The sequence below is a fragment of the Chiloscyllium plagiosum genome, unplaced genomic scaffold, assembly GCF_037043375.1.
Source record: "Chiloscyllium plagiosum isolate Xiang-an unplaced genomic scaffold, Cpla_swu_hap1 HiC_scaffold_19, whole genome shotgun sequence".
Lineage (NCBI taxonomy): Eukaryota > Metazoa > Chordata > Chondrichthyes > Orectolobiformes > Hemiscylliidae > Chiloscyllium > Chiloscyllium plagiosum.
This window is the reverse complement of record NW_028270157.1, coordinates 26482378-26503078: the sequence shown is the minus strand read 5'-3', so window position 1 is coordinate 26503078 and position 20701 is coordinate 26482378. Positions and strand designations below refer to the sequence as shown.

At 40.6% G+C, this 20701-nt stretch overlaps 1 protein-coding gene across 6 annotated transcripts in view; it reads right to left on the bottom strand.

Annotated features, from left to right (window-relative positions):
• The window catches only part of ppfia2 (PTPRF interacting protein alpha 2), a 543269-nt gene that overhangs the window by 451467 nt on the left and 71101 nt on the right, over positions 1 to 20701 (bottom strand). The gene's annotated exons all lie outside the window — the stretch shown is intronic.

Below are 20701 nucleotides of genomic sequence, written 5' to 3'. Positions count from 1 at the left end.
GTTCACAGGGAAGTCCATACATAGGAAATGTATTATAAGCTGGAGATGTGTATACCATCCTTTAATATATTTTCAAGTCTTAAGGAGAGTTCATTGATTTTAATTCATGAGCAGTGTAAACTAATTTTAAACTATGAACACAATCACAGCACCATTTTTAGGACTGAAACCTGAAGAAGCAGTTCTTCCTTACCAAAGCTATTCAAAGGACATCGTAAATTCACCCTCTCCAACAAAATGGAGTGGTGAGGAAACAATGAGATGTCACTTTCATTTTGGCTAAGGCAGCACTTCTAAATAGAAAAATCACAACAAGTGCGAGAAGACCTTGTCCTGTAAGGTAAAGACTGGATCAGGGACCAGCGAGGTTTAAAGGTGGGCTGCCTCGTTGACAGGTAACAGGTCAAACCTGAAGAAGATTGGGGCAGGCCACCTGATATTATGTGCAATCTCCATTGAAAACACACATGTGGAAGGGCCATAAAATCCAGCCATGTGAGCCTGCTGCTTGAGAAAGTATCCACACAAAGAAGTACATCTGTTTTCTGAAACAATTATCTGTCATTGCATAATGCCTGCCATGAGAGCTCTGGGCAAGATACCTTGTGACACTCTGAAAGAATGCATAGTTTTTATAGTTGAGGACTGCTGGTGCTTTAACTGCTGAACTGAAATGTGTTGCTGGAAAAACACAGCAGGTCAGGCAGCATCCAAGGAACAGGAGAATCGACATTTCGGGCATAAGCCCTTCTTCAGGAATCAAGAAGGGCTTATGCCCGAAACCTCGATTCTCCTGTTCCTTGGATGCTGCCTGACCTGCTGCGCTTTTCCAGCAACACATTTTCAGCTCTGATCTCCAGCATCTGCAGCCCTCACTTTCTCCTTTAACTGCTGAAGACAATGAAGCATTGCAAAACACTGATTAATTTGCAAGTTATCTCCAATGGTATACTTGGATAGACAGTAATCAGATGCACAATTCTTTTTAGAATCAGTGTGGTTTGCACATTTGTTATTGAGGGCAGTATTTGGTCCTATTGCGTTCTCACACAGATGACTGATTCTCCTGGTTCAGACACACTGATGATGAAACTTTTATTATGCCATTACAACATAAAATTGCATGTCTCAGGGCAAGCCAGTGACTAAAATATAACTGAGTGTGGGTTTGGGTTGAAGGATGTCAGGTGCTCAAATTTAATCTTCGAAAAGAGGAAAGTGCTTTGATAGATGAATCGCAGACATCAATGAACAAACATGATAAAGGTAGGAGTTAAAAAGTGCAAACACAAGAACATATGTGCTGTTGAACAGTGCAGCTATGTAAATAAACTCAAAGGACAGAAGAAGTCATAAAACTAAAAATAGAAAGCTTTCTGTGCAATTTACTGCAGATTAGTGTAAATTCATCAAATGCTACAAAATGGTAATTTCCTAACTTCTCCAATATTTTCGGTGAATTAACAATACAATGATAATACTAGTGCTGAAGATTACAAGGAAGTTTAGGACCAGCAAAATGTTATTTTACCAAATCTCCTTAAACTACAACTTCCAAACGCACAAGCACTACCATCTGGAAGGATAAGAGTGACAGATATATAAGAATGCGACATCTGCAAATTTCTCTCTTGGGCAGTCATCATCCTGACTTGGAAGTCAATCACCATTCCTTCATTGTTGTTGGGTCAAAATTGTAAAAAGAGTATCAATTTATTTTTTCTATATTTTTGATTGTGGATTGAAATGGGAAAAGGACTATTTTAAAACAGGGAAGAATTGGAAGATGTAGAAAGGATTGATGCACTTTTTAAGACACCTGACACATTGTACCTGCAAAAAACACTGTTGTTTCTTCAAGCAATAGAGGAAGCTGAAGCCAAGTTGATGACAAATTTCTTCTGCCTTCCAACAATTATGTGATTCGCTCCCAGACAGCTGAACAGCTTGTGGGTTTGAATGCTTAAATCAGGAGTAATTGGACCACCAGAAAGGAAGGAGTTCTTCTTCTCTCTGCAGTCAAAGATACCTCAAGTCTGAAGAAAGCCAATTTATTTTCCCTCATTAGTTGTTGTAAGCTGTGGCTCTTAAGTCAGAGACATGAAAAATGTTAATTAATAGCCCTGTACCTCCTGAAAGCAAGTATAAGAATCTGGAAAGGTAGATTGAGAAGCAACATACCTGACAAGGCAAAATGATCATCTCAGTGAACCCTAAGAAGAGGAACATTGAATTATCTTCCGAGATTTTCCCTTCACCAATGACACTTTTTTTTTGGATCTGTCTGAATGTGTGTATAAGGGAAATTCTATAAGGGGTTAGAGTTTTAGCTGGTAGAGTTATATGTTGATATTTCATAATTGTTTACCTGTAACTATAATCTATTTATTTACAATAGATAGTACTGATTGTTAAGTAGAGAAACCTGGTCCGTGCTTTCTGTAAACCTAGGTCTAAAAGACATACATTTTGGATTTTTTTGAAGTTTATTACATTTTTTTAACTTTTGTGATTGCTCCAGGGATAGTAGGACTTGATTTTCAGAATATCACCCCAGTGAAGGATAACAAAACAGCATTGTAGTTCTACTGTTATGGCATTCCACATAAAAATAATTTAAACAGCCATTCAAAATATATCAACAAACGATAACTGGGCAGTTGTAAGTTCTACAAAAAAGATTAACCTTCTGAGAAAACAGATGATTGCAAAAAAAAGTAAGCTTAAAATCTCTCGCTCTTCGGTAATCTAAAAAAGCTTGAAGTAATAATTAAAATTGTTTTCCTCAATTAAGATGAGTACTGTGGGCGCACCTACATTAAAGGGATTGCAACGGTTCAAGAGGCAGAACAGCATCATCTTCTCAAGACCAATTAGGGTTAGGTAATAGATGCTAGCTGGGCCAGGAAAGCCTGCATCTCCTCAATAAATGTAAATAACGTTCTCTGAGATTAATTTTGGCCTCTCAGTTGGTACCTTGCTTTCACTGGAATGTTTCAGGGACCAGGAAACACATGGATCCAATATGGAATAAGGAAAGATTGTGTCACTATCTCCTAATTTAGTCATTAACATATGCTAATTCACAAGCCACTTCGATGGAAATTTATGCACCACTGCTAATGCACTGACATTCCAAAGCTGACAGCTTGAAACCAGATTCACAACCTGGTGTCAACTTTGCCAGTTTTAACACACCACCTACACAGTCCTGTACAGTAAAATCCAACACACTGCAGTGTTATTAGTGGGTGTGCAAATAATGAAAACTGAGCAATTGCACAGCAAATCCAATTTTTTTTTTAAGAAAAGGTATGAAACTTCCCACTAAAGAGCGAGCAAAAGCAAGTGTCCTCCTCCAAGGTCACAAAAATAATCTAGGTCTGTTAGCAAGATTTGAGAAGATTTGTAGCTCGGCTTGAGGTTCTGGATGTAAGTTTATTGCTGAGCTAGAAGCTTCATTTTCAGACGCTTCATCACCATACTAGGTAACATCATCAGCTTCACCAGAGGCTCACTGATGATGCTACCTAGTATGGTGAAAAATGCCTGAAAATGAACCATCCAGCTCAGTGAGCAAGCTTACGTCCAGAATCTAGGTCTGTGTTGTCCAGGACTGAGTCTTCCTCTCCAATTGCCAAACCCTGGGGGCAGCACGGTGGCTCAATGGTTAGCACTGCTGCCTCACAGCACCAGGGACCCAGGTTCAATTCCCACCTCGGACAACTGTCTGTGTGGAGTTTGCACATTCTCCCCGTGTCTGCGTGGGTTTCGTCCGGGTACTCCAGTTTCCTCACACAGTCCAAAGATGTGCAGATCAGGTGAATTGGCCATGCTAAATTGCCCATAGTGTTAGATGCATTAGTCAGGGAGAATGGGTCTGGGTGGGTTACTGTTCAGAGGGTCAGTGTGGACTTGTTGGGCCGAAGGGCCTGTTTCTATACTGTAAATAATTTAATCTAATCAAATGCAAGATTCTGAAAATTGTAACCACTCTCCACCCCGGCAAGCTCCTTGTTATAGTATCCTTTTCCTGATATCAGGAAATAATGTCTGGACTTCCTGATTATTTATTTTTTCCCTGACAACTAACTGGTACCTTAGCAGAAATGACTGAACAACTGACTGACAGTATATAAACCAAGTCCATCAATAAAAATATACTGGACCTTCAAATCACATTTTGGTGACCCATTATTGTCTGCTCAGCCTCAGGAAGTTTGGATAACCCATTTACAATTAACGATTTAATAGCTACGACTCGGAGGTGCTGGTGTTGGACTGGGTTGGACAAAGTTAAAAATCACACAACACCAGGTTATTGTCCAACAGATTTATTTGGAAGCACTAGTTTTCGGAAAGCCGCTCCTTCATCAGGTGGTTATGGAGGTTAAGATCAAGCTCACAGAATTTATAACCAAAGGAGTCCAGAGTCATGGAGATGAGATACAGTAAACAATCTTAGGTTAAAACTTTCATCTTTTAAAATGGAATGTGCTGGTTTCTGTTCTTGATATGGAAATCCCAGAACTTCTTTGAAATTACATTCTCAAGATAGCTAGCTTTTTAAATAATAGGTGTGAAGTCTGTCTCTGTCCCAATACTATGTCAGACTGACAAACCCTCTGTATAGTTTTACAGTTTTGAATTCATGCAGTTTTGAGCAAAATAAAATGTAATTCTGCAAAAACAAATTCACACCATAGGCTTATATGTGTGCGCATGTAGGAGCGACAGATTGAGTGTGTTTGTCATTATGTGCTTGTGGGTGTAAGTGCACGTGATAGAGTGTGTGTTTATATATATGTGTATGTGTGCAAGCTTGGTTAAGTGTGTGCGTGTGAGTGTGATGGGGTATGTGTGATAGAGTGCGTGTGTTGATGTGAGTGCGGGGGGGTGTATGTGTGTGCATATGAGAGAGAGCTTGAGTATGATACAATTTTGGATGCTGTTTTGGGTGGGGGGGGGACTTACCGGGGAATGCACTGGAGATCAGGTCTCTGGCACAGAGTCTGTCCCTGTTGCACAGAAGGGAAGGGGGGGAAAGGAGGAGAGTGTTAGTCATTGGGGATTCAATTAGTGGGTCAGATTGAAGGTTTGTTGGGAATGAAAGAGACTCTGGTTGGTGTGCTGCATCCCAGGTGCCAGGGTCTGTGATGTCTCGGTTCGGGTATTTGGGGTCCTGAAGGGAAAGCGTGACCAGCCCCACGTCGTGGTCCACATAGGTACCAACAATGTAGGTAGAAAAAGGGACAGGGATGTAAGGCAGGATTTCAAGGAGCTACGGTGGAAGTTGAGAGTGAAAACAAACAGATTTGTTATCTCTGGATTGTTACCTGTGCCATGTGATAGCAAGGCGAAGATCAGGGAGACATATCAGCTGAACACATGGGTGCAGGGATGGTGCAGGAGGGAGGGTTTCAGGTTTATGGATAATTGGGGCTCATTCAGGGAAAGATGGGACCTCTACAACCAGGATGGTTTTCACTTGAACCAGAGAGGTACTAATATCCTGGGTGGGAAATTTGCTTGTGCTATTCGGATGGGTTTAAACTAGCACAGCAGGGGGATGGGAACCTGTAATGTAGTTGCAGTACACAGGAGGATAAGAATAAGGAGGACATGGACAGGATTTCACAGTCATAGGAGTGTGCTGGCAAATAAGCTGGTTTGAAGTGTGTCTACTTCAACACCAGGAGTATCCGGAATAAAGTACCTGAGCTTGCAGCATGGTTAGGTACCTGGGACTTCAATGTTGTGGCCATTTCTGAGATTTGGATAGAGCAAAGTCAGGAATGAATGTTGCAGGTTCCAGGGTTTAGATCTTTCTAAAGGGGAGGTGTGGCTTTGTTAGTCAAGGACGGTACAATGGAGTCTGAAAGAACTTTTGACGAGGACTCGTCTACTGAGGTGGTATGGGCTGTGGTTAGAAACAGGAGGAGAGGTCACACAGCTGTGAGTTTTTTATAGGTCTCCGCGAAGTTCCAGGGATGTGGAAGAGAGGATTGGCAAATCGATTCTGGGCAGGAGCGAAAGGAACAGGGTAGTCATTATCGGGGACTTTAACTTCCCCAACATTGACTGGAATGCTATAACTCTAGTACGTCAAATGGATCAGTTTGTGTCCAAGGTGTGCAGGAGGGTTTCCTGACATAATATGTTGAAGGGTCGACAAGAGGGCAGGCCGCACTGGATCTGGTTTGGTAATGAAACAGGCCAGGTGTTTGAGTTAGTGATAGGTTAGCACTTTGGAGAGAGTGACCATAATTCGGTTACATTTCGTTTAGAGATGGAAAGGGATAGGTACATGCCACAGGGCAAGAGTTATAGATGGGGGAAGGGCAATTATGATGCGATTAGGCAAGACTTAGGAGGCACAGAATGGGCAGCAAAATGCAGGGGATGGGGACAATCAAAATGTGGAGCTGGTTTAAGGAACAGATATTGCATGTCTTTGATAGCTATGTTCCTGTCAGTCAGGGAGGAAGTGATAAGGTGAGGGATCCGAGGTTTACTAAAGAAATTGTATGTCTTGTTAAGTGGAAGAGGGAGGTTTATGCGACGTTCAGGCAAGATGGTTCAGATGAGGCAATGGAAAGTTAGAGTAGCTAGGAAGAATTTAAAGAGAGAATTACGAAAAGCAAGGAGGGGACATGAATAATCTTTAGCAGGTAGAATAAAGGAGAACACTAAAGCTTTCTATAGATATGTAGGAATAAAAGGATGATGAGAGTAGGAATAGGGCCTATCAAGTGGGAAGTAGTATGTGGACCCTGTGGAGATTAGAGAGGTGCTGAACAAATATTTCTCATCTGTTTTCACTCAGGAAAAGCAGAATATTGTAGAGGAGAAGACTGAGATACGGGCTGTTAGACTTGACAGGATTGAGGTTAGTAAGGAGGAGGTGTTATCAATTCTAGAAGGTGTGAAAGTGAAAACGTCCCCCGGGCCTGATGGGATTTATCCAAGAATTCTCTAGGAAGCTTGAGAGGAGATGTTGGAGCCTTTGGCCTTGATCTTTGAGTCATCATTGTCTACAGGTTTAGTACCAGAGCACTGGAGGATTGCATATGTTGTGCCCTTGTTGAAGAAGGACAGTAGAGATGACCCAGGTAATTATTCACCAGTGAGCCTTTTGTCTGTTGTAGGAAAAGTTTTGGAAAGGATTGTAAAAGATAGGATTTATAATCATCTAGCAAGCAACAATTTGATTGGAAATAGTCAACATGGATTCATCAAGGGCAGGTTGTGCCTCACAAAACTCTGAGTTTTTTTAAGAAGGTGACCAAGCATGTGGGTGAGAGTAGGGCAGTTGACGTGGTATACATGGACTTCAGTAAAGCCTTTGACAATGTTCCACATGGTAGGGCTATTGGAGAAAATACGGAGGCATGGGATTGAAAGTGATTTAGCAGATTGGATTAGAAACTCGCTTTCTGTAAGAGGGCAAGTGGTGTTGATGGAAAATATTCAGCCTGGAGTCTGGTTACTAGTGGTGTGCCATAAGAATCTGTTTTGGGACCACTGCTGTTTGCCATTTTTATAAACGACTTGGACGCAGACTAGGTGGGTAGTTTAATAAGTTTGCAGATAATACTAAAATCGGTGGAGTGGTGTACAGTGTGGAAGAATGTTGTAGGTTGCAGGGAGACTTGGATAAACTACAGAGTTGGACTGAAATGTGGCAAATAGAGTTCAATGCAGATAAACGTGAGGTGATTCACTTTGGGAAGAATAATGGGAAGGCAGATTACTGGGTCAATAGAAAGATTCTTGTTGGTGTGGATGTGCAGAGAGATCTTGGTGTCCATGTACACAGATCCTTGAAAGTTGCCACCCAGGTTGATATGCTGTTAAAAAGGCATACGGTGTGTTAGGTTTTATTGGTAGAAGGATTGAGTTTCGGAGCTGTAATATCATGCTGCAACTCTACAAAACTCGACTTGGAGTATTGTGTGCAGGAAGGATGTGGAAGCATTGGAAAACTTGCAGAGGAGATTTACCAGGATGTTCCCTGGTCTGGAGCAAAGGTCTTATGTGGAAAGGCTGAGGGACTTGGGTCTGTTCTCTTTGGAAAGAAGAAGGCTAATAGAGACACACAAGGTGATCAGAGGATTAGGTAGGGTGGACAGTGAAAGTCTTTTTCCAAGGGTGATGACATTTGCTTGTAAGAGAGGGCATAGCTGCAAATTGAGGGGTGATAGATCTAAGACAGATGTCAGAGGCAGGTTCTTTACTCAGAGAGTGGTAAGGATGTGGAATGCTGTGCCTGTCAATGTAGTTAACTCAGCCACATGAGGGGCATTTAAACAATCTTTGGATAAGCATATGGATAATTATGGGATAGTGTAGGTTGGTGAGCGTAGATTAGTTCAGAGTTGACGCAATAGCGACGGCCAAAGGGCCTGTTCTGCGCTGTATTATTTTGTGTTCTATGAGGGAGGGCCTGTGTTGGTGTGTGACTATGTAGGAGTGTGTGTGTTTGAGAGAGTGTATCGTGCAGTGGGGCCACCTGTAGTGTGACATGAACCCAAGGTCCCGGTTGAGGCCATTACCATGGGTACCAAACTTTGCTATGAGCTTCTGCTCAGCCACTCTGCGTTGATGCTTGTCCCAAAGTCTGCCTTGGAGGATCGTCGCCCGAAGGTCTGAGGCCGAATGTCCCGGACCACTGAAGTGTTCCCTGACTGGGAGGGAACACTTCCGCCTGGTGATTGTTGTGCGGTGTCAACTCTCTCTCTCTCTCTCACGCACACCCACCTGCGCAGACCCTCCCTCATACACGAGCTCTCTCTCACATGCACACTCATACACCCCCGCACTCGCACCAACACACGCACCCTCTCACATCATCACATTCACACATATACTTAACTAAACTTACACACTGTTATGGACTAGGCCAGACCACTCAAAACATTCTTAAGCAGGCATCCCAGACCATAACATTGCAATTTGTTTCTGTTACAGTACGGTGAAAATTTCCCAGAGTGATTTAGCTAGGTTGACTCCCAGGTTTTAAAATCTACAAAAATGTATTCATAAAATTACACAATGAAACACAAAGAACAGAATAAAGAACCCCTACAAAACTCAATCTATCCTAACGAGACTTAATTATGCTGTTCTAAATGGACAACAACCCCAATAAGCAAACGTCCTTAAAAAAAACAGTAAAAATGGAACAAATGCTGATAGGTTGAAGTTAGAAGGGCAGAAGGAGAGCCTATTTCCATACAGCTGAACTCCTAACTAGTTCTGGACTGAACTGCTCAGCTAGAGAGCTGACCACTCCCCTTTCATTATACAGGTCACTTCTAAAACATGACCACTTTGGCCTAAAGTCTCATCTGTTTACATATAAACAAAAAGGCCACTCAATACCCTTTAATCTCTGTACCAAACTAGTCTAATTGGAATCGGGAACTGTTTATGACCCCTCTGAAAACAACCAAGGACACAGTATCCTTGAAAAAAGGAACAGCTTTTAGCAAAAAAGGATCAGCTTTGTGACAACACACACATACATACACATACACTCTATCACGTGCACTCACACCCACACACTCACATGCACACTCAATCTGTCATTCCTCCATGCGCACACATATAAGCCTATGGCGTGAATTTGTTTTTGCAGAATTACATTTCATTTTGCTCAAAACTGCATGAGTCTATGCAAAACTCTACAAAACTATCCAGAGGATTTGTTAGTCTGACATAGCATTGGGACACAGACAGACTTCACACCTATTATTTAAAAAGCTGAGCTATCTTGAGAATGTAATTTCAAAGAAGTTCTGGGATTTCCATATCAAAGAACAGAAACCAGCATATCCCATTTTAAAAGAAGAAAGTTTTAATCTCAGATTGTTTACTGTATCTCATCTCCATGACACTGGACTCCTTTGGCTATAAATTCTGTGAGCATGATCTTATCTTCCACAACCACCTGATGAAGGAGCGGCTTTCTGAAAGCTAGTGCTTCCAAATAAACCTGTTGGACAATAACCTGGCGTTGTGTGATTTTTAACTATGGTTTAATAGCACCATCTACAGGTAAAATAAATTATTGAAGTTTGAAACTAATTGCAATGCCCAAATACATTCAGCAGCAGTATAATTTTATTTAGCTGTTGTAATTATATCAGAAAACAGTTTACTCACATGCACACAATAGCAGTAAAATGTACTTCAAAGCAATACAGTTATTTGAGCAAATGCCGACCACCAGATAGTAACCAAGGAAGTAAAGCACACCCAATGTACTCGCATTCCAGTTTTTATCTGACCATTCTTCCAAAAATTAGATAAGTATATGAAACTGCTCACGTAAACGTTGTGCAAATCAGCAATGAAATCACATGCCCAGCAATGCAGTTTATAATTAAAAGATCATTACTAATTACTTTGTACTGTCATTACTAAGAAATTTATTATTCTTTTCTTTGGTCCTTCTTGATGTTGCTACACTTTGTAACAAATAGATTATCTTATAATCACAACTCTTCACAATGGGGAGCTTCCGTCACACGATAGCTAAATATTTACTTTGGTTCTGTGTTTACAAAAGAAGACATAAGTAATAAACAGGGTTAAGTGAGAGGAAAGAACTGAAAGAGATCAGTGTTAACAGGAAAATATAAAAGTAGGGATATACTTCTGAGGCTCTATAAGGCTCTGGTCAGAACACAACTGGGGTATTCTGCACAGTTTTGGGCCCCATACCTCAGAAAGGTTGTACTAGCCCTGAAGTGTGTTCAGAGTTGGTTCATGAGAATGGTACCAGGAATGAAAAGCTTAACATATGAGGAACGTTTGAGGACCTGGGTCTATACTCAATGGTGTTTAGAAGGATGAGGGGGGATCTAATTGAAACATACAGATTACTGAATGGCCTGTAGATGTTGGGAAGATGTTTCCATTGGTAGGAGAGACAAGGTCCTGACCGCATAGCCTTAGAGTAAAGGGAAGACCTTTTAGAACGGAGGTAGGGAAAAAAACATCTTCACCTAGAGAGTGGTGAATCTATGGAATTCACTGCCACATAAAGATGTGGAGGCCAAGCCTTAGAGTATATTTCAGACTGAGATAGATAGGTGCTTGAGTATCAAGGGGATCAAAGGTTACAGGGAGAAAGTAGGACAATGGGGTTGAGAAATATATCAGCCATGATTGAATGGCTGAGCAGACTCAATGGGCTGAATGGCCTAATTTCTGCTCCTAGTTCTTATGGTCTTATGGAAAATGGGAGTGGGGAAATTGATGGGACTGGAAGCTGATAAATCCCCTGGGCTGGATAATCTACATCATAGAGTACTGAAGAAATGGCCCTAAAAGTTGTGGATGAAATGGTGGTCATCTTTTAAGATGCTACAGACTTTAGAACAGTTCCTACAGATTGGAGGGTAGCTCCTCTATTTAAAAAGTAAGGTAGAGAGAAAACCAGAAATGATAGACCAGTCAGCGTGACACTGGTAGGGGAGAAAATGCCAACGTGCATCAGAAAAGATTCAGCAGCACAGCACTTGGAAAACAGGGGCAGGATTGAACAGAATCAGCATGAATTTACCAAAAGAGAAATCATGTTTGACAAATCTACTGGAATTCTTTGAAATGTAACTCATAGAGTTTATGAGAGGGAGCCACTGGATGTTGTTTATTTGAACTTGTAGCAGGCTTTCGAAAAAGTCTCACAAAGGAGATTAGTGTGTAAACTAAAATGCATGGTGTTGGGGATAGTGTATTGAGATGGACAGAAAACTGGTTGATAGATAGAAAACAAAAAATTAAGAATAAAATGGTCTTCTTTCCAAATGGCAGGCAGTAGTGCTAGCACCCCAGGTATTCACAATATATATAAATGATTTAGATAATGGACCTAAATGTAAAATATCCTGTTGTGTATTTATCTAAGTATGTTGAACTTTAGAAGTCTGATCATGTAATGTCATGATGACATTGGCCATTTTGGATGGAAACAGTCTTGCTTGCTGCCTTGTAGAATGAATACTCCTTAATAAAAGCTCTTGTTGTTATAAACACTGCAGCCTTCTTTAAGTGTAACACAAGAAGAAAACTGGTGACTAGGATAAAAAAGTACTTTTACATCTTCCAAAGCAATACTCTAATTCATCAAAATAATGGTGCTGATTACAGATCTCTGAGGCACTTCAGAACAGAACATAAGACAAGTACAGTCAGCATGGAGAAAAAAAGTTTCAGCATAGGTCAGATATGAGTGCAGAGAGGCTTGCTGCATTCTTCACTCTGAAGGAACATTGTACTGTACTTAGAGTACTGTACTTAGAGGAACATGTTTTGAGCTTGGGTGTAGATTCAAAAGAAACAGGTAGCCCCTCAGGAATACCTTATTTTGAATAGAAAAAAGCAAGACAGCACTAAGATTTTTATGGTACATGTACAACACAAGTTCTTTCGCCTTTAAAATATATATAAAATGGCAGAAAAGTTTGGTGCTGTAGGATCAAATGAAATAGCGAACTAGAACACCAACATAGAGACATTCTATTATTTCGTCCAAGCTAGCAAAATTAAAGCAGATAAAGTCATCGCTGCTTTCTTGAGTATTCTGGGGAAAATAAACTTTTATTGTCCTGAGGAGTCTGATACAGCTAGAGAAGCTAGGTTCAAAACTCATGAAAAAACAGTAGGAATCCTACGGAACTAGTTTTCATCAAAACTAGTTTTCATCAAAGTGCACGTTCTCCATGATATAAAAATGGCTTAAGAAAAGGTTAGACCTTCAGTCTGGCTATTGGCAGTGACATCATCAAATACTCGGACAGTCATTTACTGAATGGTAAACTACTCAGAATGGATTTGGACATTGGAGCAGCAGTTTCACTCATACCTGAATGTGTTTATGTAAAGCAGTTGACTCACATTGATCTGCAACTCAAAAATTGTATTAAGAATATACACAGGTAAAGCAGTGAGTTTAAGGGACTGTATCAATGAGAATGTCCAGTTATACAATCTATCTGAAGATTTGTCCTTACACGTTGTCAAAGGAAATCTTCCAGCTTTATTAGGAAGAATGTGGCTGCAGAAAATAAAACTTAATTAGGCTGAATTAAATTGCTTGTCAGATTCTGAAACTGAACTATCACAAACTCTAAAGAAACATGCCACTGTTTTCATTTGGGATCTGGGAAGCATGGAAAAGATCTCTATAAAATTGAAAATCAATTATGGGAATCAAGGAAAAATGTTGCAAGGCTAGATCAGTACTTTATGTAATCAGACCAAAGGTAACTTTGGGTCAGGACTTCTGACTTCAATAAAGCCTTATTGGCTTGGATAAAAGGTCTTTCACATTGATCTTCTCATTTCCAATTCTAACTTTGGCATAATAAATTGTGCAACTGCTTGAGAATGGTTGCAAGATTTGTGACAAACCTGTCATAGTAATTTAGCAAGCCCAAAAATGATCATAGTTGGCTTGCATTTTAACTGGTGCCTCAGTTATGCCTTTTACTTTTGAAGGTGACTTGTAGTCTCTTAGCATTCATGACATAAATATTCAATGGCAGGTAAACGACTATAATGTTGTACTTTTCATTTCTGCAGGGCAGTATTTAAATTTTTCAGGACTAAGGAATCTCAATCCGCTTACAAATCCAAGAAATTCAAAAAAATCAACAGTGCGATTGAAAACTGGTTATAACATTGTCTCACTTGCTCTTCATAGCATTCCTGAGACTGTATAACCTTTTATCTCGGACCTGCCTCTTATTTCTAATCTTTGTGCATGTATGTTGTGCTCCTAGCTATTTCTTTGGTTAAATTACTTATTTTAAATGCTTCCATTTGAGTCTGGGAGAAAGTATCCATAAAGGAAGGGATCTTTTGGGGTATTCCATTTGGAACTGTAAAGAATTGGAAACGTCACCTAGAATCTAGTCATAACAGGACTCATGAAATGGCACAGAGAATTTGAAGGGATATTGGAGTGGAACAGGTCCATGGGTGAGCATAGAAGAATTATGGGGGCATAAGACCTTTTGAACTCAACTTTTAACAGGCTCCTAAAAGCATACGATAGTTCATAACTCCTCTGACAGGCCATGAACCACAAGTCATAGGGAAGCTGTCTTGATTCCACAGAGGTTACACTGACTAGGAGATATCATCACTGCAATGGAACCAGCAGGTCAGGAATGTACAGTATGAGCTCACTACCCACAGCATCATCTCCTACCAGCAAAAATTTGGGATACAGGGAATGCGGTAGAAATTCCAAAATCAATTCTGGTCTGTTCTTAAGTGGGTTAGAAGTTAGGTTGCTCCCCTGCCAAACTCATATCAACCCTCCTCTGCTAGTTAACCTACCTTATAGAATATTAGGCCTAGGACACAGTCCTGGATCACCTCTTCAGTCATATATTAATTTGCCATATTTCATTGCTTCTGTACTTTCTTGCATGTGCTACTGGGAGTACTAATCTTTGAATACTACTTAAATTTTCCTAAATGACAACAGTCATTATGCTGGATCACAACTTCTATTGTTCCCTTTCTCCTTTAAAATGGTCTGCACAAGTTCCGTGATTGAACTTCCCAATTTGAACTTACTCCCAAAGTAAATTGCACCAAAATCTGGGCTTAAGTGTTGATAAGTAGTTATATCTTTGTGAACCCTGATTGTATTTGTACAAACAGCTACTCAAAATGACAAGCTGTTGAGAAGAAGGATTAGAAACCATAGTGCTGGAAAAGCACAGCATGTTAGGCAGCATCCGAGGAGCAGGAGAATTGACACTTTGGTAAAAGCCCTTCATCAGGAATGAGGCTGTGAGCCGAACGGGTGGTGAGATAAATGGGATGGGGGTGGGGCCAGATAGCTGAGTTTGGAATAGATAAATGGAGGTGGAGGTAATGGTGATAAGTCGGAGACGATGGTGGAACAGATAGGTGGGAAAGAGGATGGACAGGTTGGACAGGTCATGAGAGCGGTGCTGAGCTGGGGAGAGGGGAAATGAGGAAAACAATGAAATCCACATTGATGTCATGCAGTTGGAGGTTCCTGAGGCAGAAGATGACGTGTTCTTCCTCCAGGTGTGGGGTGGTTCGGGAGTGGAGATGGAGGAAGCCCAAGACCTGCATGTCTTTGGCGGAGTGGGAGAGGGAGTTGAAGTGTTTGGCCACGGGGTGGTGGGGTTTGTTGGTACGGGTATCCCAGAGATGTTCTCTGAAGCGCTCTGTGAATGGGCATCCTGTCTCCCCAATGTAGAGCAGTTGAGAAGAAGGGTCCAGAGTATAAATTGGGTGATCATTTAGGATTTCAATATTCATACTATAGCAATGACTAAGGGGGAGGCAGTAGCATAGTGGTAATTTCACTGGATCAGTAATCAACATATCATACCCAGGAGACATTACATTAAAGAAATCAAATTACAGGTGGTGAAATTTGCATTTGGGGCTCTTGTGGGGCAGTGGTAGTATCCTTACCTCTTGATCTCGGAGGTCAGGGTCTCGATCCTACCTACTCCAGAAGTTTATGATGACAACTTGAAACAAATTGATTAGAAAATATCAAGAAATGGCTAAGAAGAAGATCATTTATGTACTTAGTCCTCAGTAAAATCATTTGAATTATTGAAGGACCAAACAATTGGGCTCCATGTGCCCTGACGTCTGTAAGTAGTGGATACAATGGTCTACTTCAATGTGAGAAGGCTGCTTGGATGAGCATTACGTGCTCAGGCTGAAGGTGAAAGATCTTCTCAGATTGAGATAAAGGTCAGCCTTTCCAACCAATTTGATACATGGCTTTAGAACTTGCACCATACAATATCCAGTGCTAATCATTTTTGGCTGAACATGCATTCAGTTGCACAAGGAATCTCACTCCCACAAGCACTATTTATTTAAAGAGGGACATCCAAATTTCAAGTGAGTTACTTTTGACTTATATCTATTGGAAAGTTTGTTTCAGCATTACGGATTGTTTTTGAAAGTTTGAGTAATTCATCCATTTAGAGACAGGGGATGTTGCCTATCCACACCAAGTACTTGTACTTTGAGAGACTATAATTGTGGTACCTTTGAAATAGCAACTTTAGTGTTTAACAGAATTGAGACTGCAAATATGGTGAAACAATATACAGAAGGAGGAGCAAAAAGAGAAGGGCTTTATATGGAAGGACTCTCTGGCTTTCAGGGCGCACATTTCCGACATCTACTTCATCCAGATGCAATGGCTGAGAAACTTCAGATTCCACAATGATGAACTTATTCAGTAGTATTCACTGAAATGTGCATCAAAGTTCATTGCTGGCCTGTTGTGTGCTGCACAACCCCGCTATCATGAGGACACATTGATATATCTTCAGAAGGAGGAGGAGACAGGAAGTCATCATTTGAAGGGTCTATATTATTCAAAACAGATTATCCTAGAATGCATACTCGGATTCTAGCACCACTGGTTAAGCTTCTGCAATTAGAGATGCCAACAAAAGCCAAAAAAAAAGTGGCATGGTGGTTCAGTGGTTAGCACTGCTGCCTCATAGCCTTAGGGGACCTTTAGCATGGAGTTTGCACATTCTCCCTATGTCTGCATGCATTTCCTTTGGGTGCTCTGTTTTCCTCCCACAGTCCAAAGATCTGCAGGTTAGATGGATTGGCCGCACTAAATTGCCCATAGTATCCAGGGATGTGCAAACTAGGTCGATTAGCTATGGGAAATGTAGGATTACCAGTTTAGGGTAAGAGAAGTCTGGGTGGAATCTTTTAAAAGGGGTGGTGTGGACTCAATGGGCCAAATGGCCTGCTTCGCCACTGTAGGGATGCTATGATTCTTAATACCTTCATCCAAATACACATCGAACTAAACAAACATAAATTAATGATTCATCCCTGTTCAACCTCTTGGTGCCTGCTTTGTTGGTGCCTTTGCCTGGGATAATGATTACAATCAGTGATGGGGGCATAATGGAGGTATAGTGCATTGAGCAGCAAGAAAGGTTGGTGCAGCAGTAGTATCATTTCAAACGCATTCACTAACTTTGACCACCCACATGAAGCCACATATAGTTTTGGTCTCCATATTTATGAACTGACGTACTTGCATTGGAGGCAGCATCATGAAGGTTCATTAAATTGGTTCTGAAATAAGGGGTAGTCTGTAATGACAGGATGAGTAAATTGGGCCTATATTCTCTGATGTTTAGAAGAATGAGAGGCAATCTCAGAGAGACATTCCAAAGTGGTTTAATAGGATAGAAGCTTTGGGATGGTTTTTATTGGTCAGGGAATCTAAAACACAGGAGCTACAGTCTTACAATATACAGCCAATAATTTCAGACTAAGACCATAAGATTATAAGAAATGGGAGGAGAATTAGGTCATTTGACCATAGCTGATATGTTTCTCAACTCCATTGTCATGCCTTATCCTGTTAAACCTTGATCCACTTATTTATCAAGAACCTATCTATCTCTGTCTTAAATACACTCAATGATTTGACCTCCACAACTTTCTGTAGCAATGAGTTCCACAAATTCACCACCCTGAAAGAGGTTCCACTTCATCTCTGTTCTAAAGGGTCACCCCTTCACTGAGGCTGTGCCCTTGAGTCTGAATCTCTCCTGTAAGTGGAAACATTTTCTCCATGTCCACTCTATTCAGGCCTCTCAGTATTCTCTAAGTTTCAATCAGAGCCCCCTTATCCTTCTGAACCCCATCAAGTGCTCAACCACTCCTCATATGACAAGCCCTTCATTCCTGTTAGCAGTCTTGTAAACATCCTCAAGCCCAGTCTAACAACAGCACATCATTCCTTAGATACAGGGACTGAAACTGCTCACAATATTTCAAATGCAGTCTGACCACAGCTTTACACATCCTTAGCAGTACATCTCTGCTGTTGTATTCTGGCTGTTTTGAAATGAATGCTAACATTGCATTTGCCTTCCTAACTGCCAGCTGAATGTGGATGTTAACCCTGAGGGAATCTGAACTAGGACTCCCAAAATCCTTCATGTTTCATATGTCCAAAGCCTTTCCGCATTTCGAAAATAGTCTATGCCTCTACTCCTCCTACCAAAGTGCAAAACATCTCACTTTCCTACACCGTATTACATCTATCACTTCTTTGCCCACTCTCGTAGCCTGACTAAGTCCTTCTGCAGTCTCACTGCTTCCTCAATATTATCTGTTCATCGACATATCTTTATGTCATCTCCAAACTTAGCAACAATGCCCTCAGTTCCTTCCTCCAGATTCTTAATGGTATAACATAAATTGTTGCTGTCTTAATATTGACCCCTGCAGAACTCCACTAATCACTGACTGCCAAACTGAAAAAGTCCCCTTTATCCCCACTCTCTGTCTTTTGCCAGTCAGGCAATCCTCTATGTATGTCAGTATACTACCCATAACACATGGGCATCTTATTTAGAAGCCTCCTGTGCAGTAACATATCAAAGGCCTTCTGAAAATCCAAACAAGTCCACTGCTTATCCTTCATCTCACTTGCTCATTACCTCTTCAAAGAATTCTAACAAAATTTGTCAGGCATGACCACCACTTCACAAAGATATGTTTACTCACCGCTACTTGACCATGCACCTCCAAGTGTCCCACAATTTCATCCTTAATAATAGACTCCAAAAATCACCAACAACAAAGTTACCCCAGAAACACTTGACATTGCTGATCTACCGTCTTTACTGATAGGCTTCTCTTCCAATCAACTCTAACCAGCTTCTCCCTCATGTCTTTGCTGTTACCATTACTCAATTGTAATATTATTTCTTCTGTTTCCAGCTTTTCCCTCTCAAAGTGCAGGGTGAATTCTACCATATTATGGTCAGTGCCTCCTCAAGATTCCTTCACCTGAAGCTCTCTCATCAAGTCTGCCTTATCACACATCACCAAATCCTGAATTGCCTGTTCCCCAGTGTAATCTACCACAAGAAGCTCCAAAAACAAACAGCTTGTAGTCAGTCCATGAATTCCTTTTCTTGAGATGCACCACCAACCTAATTTTCCCAGTCCGAATGTATACTAAAGTCCCCATGATTACTGTAATAATCTTTTAATGCCTTTTTCTGTTTCCTGATTTATTTTCTTCCCCACCTCTTGACTATAACTAGGACACCTGTGCATAACTCCTACCAGGGTCTTTTCTCCTTTGGTGTTCCTCAACTCGACTTGCACAGGTTCTGCACTTTCTGACTTTATATTGCTTCTTGCTTTCAATTTAATTTCTTACTAATAAGAAAGCACTGCCCCCTCTTGCCATCTGCCTGTTCTTTTGGCAGGATACCTATCCTTGGATATTTAGTTCCCAGCCTTGATTCCCTTGCAGCCACATCTCTGTGATATCCACAACATCACACCTGCCAATTTGAATTTGCACTACAAACTCATTTATCTTGTTTTGTACATAGCATGCATTTTATACAATAACCACAGTGCTGCGCTGATTGCCCTCTCCGCCCCTTATCATAGTTGTCTATTTTTCTGCTATGCCTGAAGCCTTATTCCTGATCCTTTCCATACTCTCTGTCCTATTTCATGTGCTGTAGAAACTTTAATAACCTCTGCTGACCCCTCCTTGACCCAACGACAACATTCACCAGGACTCTGGTCCCAGATGTGAAGATATTCTTTCACGAAAGGGTTGTGGATGGTCCATTACTAAATATATTTAAGGTGGAGATAAACCGATTTTTGGCCCTTTTTAAGAATGGCAGGTTGCCTTTAAGAGATGAATGTTAACAAAACATGCTCACCCTGCACATTGCTAAGTCACCTGCTGAGAATTCGGTCAACCTGTGGCATGGCTCTCACTCAGCTCAACGTCACAATCAGGCAAATGAGGAGGAGTGCAAAGTTTGCTTGCTATCTGAAAATAGAAGGTCACAAGTTTTTTTTTAAACTTAATTATTTCTATCTGCAATTCCCATCTAAAAAGCATTAATTTCTACTGTTATTTATATGACAATTTTCCCATATAACCTCATACATCCAAGTCGATAATTGAAAACTTATCTGTAACTTTGTTATTACTGTGTAATTGCAGAATCTGCACACCAGGTGGCACTCAAAATATTTTGTTAAATAAAATCTTTCAACTTGTTTCCCAGTACAGGTTGTTCTGCTATAACATACGTTTTGTCAATGCAAATTGCCTATAATGTGATTGACAAATAGCAGATACTGTTTCTAAAGCATAAACTTTAAAACATGTGTTGGCTATAATTCGACTGCATTTCCAACATGGAGTCGCACAAGAACACAACTATTGTGTTATAGAAGAACTACCTGTACCAGTAATTTTTAATGCCCAAAAAAGACAAAAATAAAGTCCTAAAAAAACTTGTTTCACAGTAACAGGCTTGTTTGTATTCATTCACTGGATTATCATTTATTATCATCAAAGATTTTAATTAAAGGCCTCAGGTGCTTCCAAATGGTGTGAGCTAACTTTTTGTTGTGTTATAATCCCAATGAGACGGCCAATAGTTATGAGCTCAGTAGAGACCAACAACATTTTTATACCTGAGATATCCAGATAATAGAATGAAACCATAAGGTTCATAGTTTAAATCAAAATAATTTTACTAAATAAATAAATAAATAAATAAATAAAAATAAGTAGAAACATGGAACATGCTGCCTGAGATGGTGGTGGAGGCAAGTACACTCGCAATAGTTAAGAAACATC